The following is a 4,010-nucleotide window of genomic DNA, read 5'->3' on the forward strand; positions in this document are numbered from 1 at the left end:
TGTGCTGCACAACTTCTCTGCTTTGATGATACCCAATGATCCTATTTTTAACTAACATATCTTCCTTGTTCTTGTGCTGTTTTCACTTTATTTATGGTCAACTTTGATCATTTCTTTTTTTTTTTTTTTTTAAGTTTCAGAGTTTCAACATCTTCACATTTTCAGCCATTTCTTCAGCAAATTTAGCTCTGCATTTTCTTCTGGAACATCTGGAGGGCTGGTGCAGAGACAACAACCTCTGCATCAACGTGAAGAAGACCAAAGAGATGATCGTGGACTTCAGGAAGGACAGACACCCCCCTCCACCCCATTCACATTGGAGGGGCCGTGGTGGAAGTAGTCTCCAGCTTCAGGTATCTGGGCGTGCACATCTCCAACAACCATACCTGGAGCACCAACACTTCCTGTCTGGCCAAAAAAGCAAATCAGCGCCTCTATTTCCTGATGAGGCTCAGGTGAGCTGGGATGAGTTCACAGTCTTGACCTCCTTCTACAGGTGTGTGGTGGAGAGCGTCCTGACCTACAGGTGTGAGGTGGAGAGCGTCCTGTCCTTCTACAGGTGTGTGGTGGAGAGCGTCCTGTCCTTCTACAGGTGTGTGGTGGAGAGCGTCCTGTCCTTCTACAGGTGTGTGGTGGAGAGCGTCCTGTCCTTCTACAGGTGTGTGGTGGAGAGCGTCCTGTCCTTCTACAGGTGTGAGGTGGAGAAGGTCCTGTCCTTCCACAGGTGTGTGGTGGAGAGCGTCCTGTCCTTCTACAGGTGTGAGGTGGAGAAGGTCCTGTCCTTCCACAGGTGTGTGGTGGAGAGCGTCCTGTCCTTCTACAGGTGTGTGGTGGAGAGCGTCCTGTCCTTCTACAGGTGTGTGGTGGAGAGCGTCCTGTCCTTCTACAGGTGTGTGGTGGAGAGCGTCCTGTCCTCCTCCATCACTGTGTGGCACAGCAGCTGCTCTGTGGCAGAGAAAAAAGCTCTGCAACGAGTGACTACAGCTGCAGCCTTCAGACCACCACTGACATCTATGAGACCAGATGAAGGAAACGAGCCTCCCCCATCCTGAAAGACCCCACCCACCCCTCCCCCACTCTGTTCCCCTTGCTCCCCTCTATGGAGTCCTATACTGTTCATAATTAAATAAATAAATATGACGTCATGCAAATACACAATCAACCAATAAATCTCTCATAAATATATAAAAAGATCATGAAATTGTGAAAAACCTGCACACTGATTTTAAATTAGCCATTGTATTATTCAATATATTACATTTTGCTTTAAAACATGTTCATTATTTTAAAACAGCATTTTAAAATATTCATTTTTAATCATGTGGAATATTATTATAATTTTACGTCTTTTTTCAGAACCTCGGATTTCAAAATCAATATTTTCCAAAGTAGCTTTGTTTTTATTTCATGTTCCTTTTTTTCACAATGGCTGATTTATTTCATGAAGAGCTTTTTCAGGAGAATGGGTCTATCTGTCAATCAAACCAGACAAGGCGGAGACACTTTTGTGATTGGCTATTCCTTTACCCAGACATGAGCAGCAGCACCCTAACTCCCCTGACTACATTGATCGAAGATGCTTCAGCAAACGTGATGGCGCAATGCACACCCCTCAACACTAGGGGGAGTATGCACCTTAACACATCCACAGTGTTACAAGAAATTGGGCAGTTTTGGTTCTAAATTTGCGGATAAAAGTGGCTTTAGGCGAGTGTGCATAATTCAGGTGATTTTGTGGTCGGTTTGGCAATTTTCATCTTCTTATGAACGTATAGTAGTGGTCTAAGTTAGGCTGAGTGGTTGTTGGAGTTCCACTAAGCTTCTATGAACTGGAGTTTCCATGAACTCACCATGCCGCGTGTGGGAGGGGCAACAAGCTAATGTTTTTAGCCTTATAGCCACATGGAGCGGTTGCTTGTGCTCATCTCAGTAACAATGCATGGATGCACAATGCACATGGAGAGTGTTAAGATGTCAGAAACGTCATCGCACGAAAGGTTCAACATTTTCCCTGAGACTCTCTGTCGGTCCGCCAGCTCGCCTCCTGCGAGCCAACATAAGGCTTAAGGCACGATGTGAGCTCTGAGTGAATGGCGTAAGAATGAGGAGTGTTTCAACCGGGGACTGAAAAGATGTTGACTACCGGCAGCCTCTGTGGTTTGGTCCACACAAACCCTCAAACTTCAAAAACAGAGTCGTGGATGTTTGCATCTTCTGCAGCAGACAGATATTTTGTCTCTATTTGATCTCTAATGTCAGCAAAGCCGCGCAGATGTCGCTGAAATATGTCATCTCTCCGTCACACCGCTAAGCGGGTATCGAGGAATAAGAGTCGATTTCCATGGATCAGCAAATGAGCGTTTAGATCCCGCCCACTTTCACTGATTGACAGAAAGACCCATTCTGCTGAAAAAGCTCTTCATGAAATAAATCAGCCATTGTGAAAAACAGCAACATGAAATAAAAACAAAGCTACTTTGGAAAATATTGATTTTGAAATCCGAGGTCCTGAAAAAAGACGTAAAATTATAATAATATTCCACATGATTAAAAATGAATATTTTAAAATAATGAACATGTTTTTTAAAGCAAAATGAAATATATTGAATAATACAATGGCTAATTTAAAATCAGTGTGCAGGTTTTTCACAATTTCATGATCTTTTTATATGAGAGATTTATTGGTTGTGTATTTGCATGACGTCATATTTATTTATTTAATTATTTATTTAATTATGAACAGTATAGGACTCCAAACCCCTCAGGCAGGAGCTGTGGAGCATAAAGAGCAGGACCACCAGATGAGGAAGAGTTTCTTTTCCAGAAGCAGTCAGACGCTGAACTCTGGAAGATCACTTTTCTTTTGATCAAAAGCAGTAAAGTTGATTTTCTTTATAACAATAGTTTTAATACAGACTTCATGTAAACTGTTGATAAATTCATACAATAAATCTACAGAATGAAACAATAAAACCTTTATTAACTTTTTGTGATGTTACACATTTAGACATTTGATGGAACTATGAGAGGCAACAACACATTTATACACACAAACACACACATAGTGGGGCAGTTTAATACATGTGATAAAAATAAACATTTACAACATAAATAAAACCCAACTAGGATTAGGGGTGTGGGGGGGGGGGGGGTCACTTGGGTTGGGGTTAGGATTAGTTTCAGGTCAGGGATGGGTGGAGGCCATGCTATGGCTGGGGTGGGGGGTTTGGTTTGGTAGAGGTTAGGGTTAAGATGAGGTCAGGTGACGTGTCAGTCAACGCAGATTTGAGCAGATCTTTGACACCCCCTACTACAGGGGTCAGAGGGGGTGGGGCAGGAAAGGTTTAGGATTTAGGGTTAGAGGTCGGGTTAGGATTAGGATTAGAGTTGGTTAGTCAGGGAGAAGCTGCAGTCAGAAAGTCCTGAAGGATCCTCACGGACACGCTGGCGACAGCCACCCCCCCCCCCCCCCCCCCCCCCGGAAGGTTCCAACTGAACAGAGACAGAGGGGACAGCAGATTTAAAGGACATTTCATGCTATTCTATAGTCTACATGCAGAAATATGAGAATATATTACCTTTGGCTCACTTAAGAACGATTTTTGAAAATAAAAAGTTACTTTTGCAGCTCCATTTTTGCATGTGTATGACAGCCCGCTGGTTTTCATGGATTGGGGGGCTCACAGTTGTAAGGCAGCTGTGCTGCAGCATGGTGGCCCTCCTCCTCCTCCTTACCAGGCTGATGATGTCAGGGGTGACAGTCCATGGCAATCCAGAAGGGCTCCCGAAAACTAGGACTGCCTCCCCTGGCCGCACCACTGCAAAACTTAAGATAGGGAGGGGGATCTGTGGGAGGGGGATGAAGACAATGCAGATTTAGAAGATCCTTGACACCACCTCCTACACCAGAGAAGATCTCTGCTGGACATCTACAGCTCCCACTCCCTCAGTAAAGCCCAGAACCTCCCCCTCCAGCCAGCCTTCAGCTCAGGGACCAGAGGTTCAGGCAC

General features: G+C 44.4%; 1 long non-coding RNA gene across 1 annotated transcript in view; it reads right to left on the reverse strand.

The window, feature by feature from the left end:
- Positions 1 to 3,491: 3,491 nt before the first annotated feature.
- The window catches only part of LOC111946478, a 5,950-nt gene continuing 5,431 nt past the window's right edge, over positions 3,492 to 4,010 (reverse strand). The window contains exon 3 of the long non-coding RNA XR_002872213.1: positions 3,492 to 3,846. This is a non-coding gene — a long non-coding RNA (uncharacterized LOC111946478). The remainder of the gene's footprint in view (positions 3,847 to 4,010) is intronic.

The sequence above is a fragment of the Oryzias latipes genome, chromosome 19 (genome assembly GCF_002234675.1).
Source record: "Oryzias latipes chromosome 19, ASM223467v1".
Taxonomy (NCBI): domain Eukaryota; kingdom Metazoa; phylum Chordata; class Actinopteri; order Beloniformes; family Adrianichthyidae; genus Oryzias; species Oryzias latipes.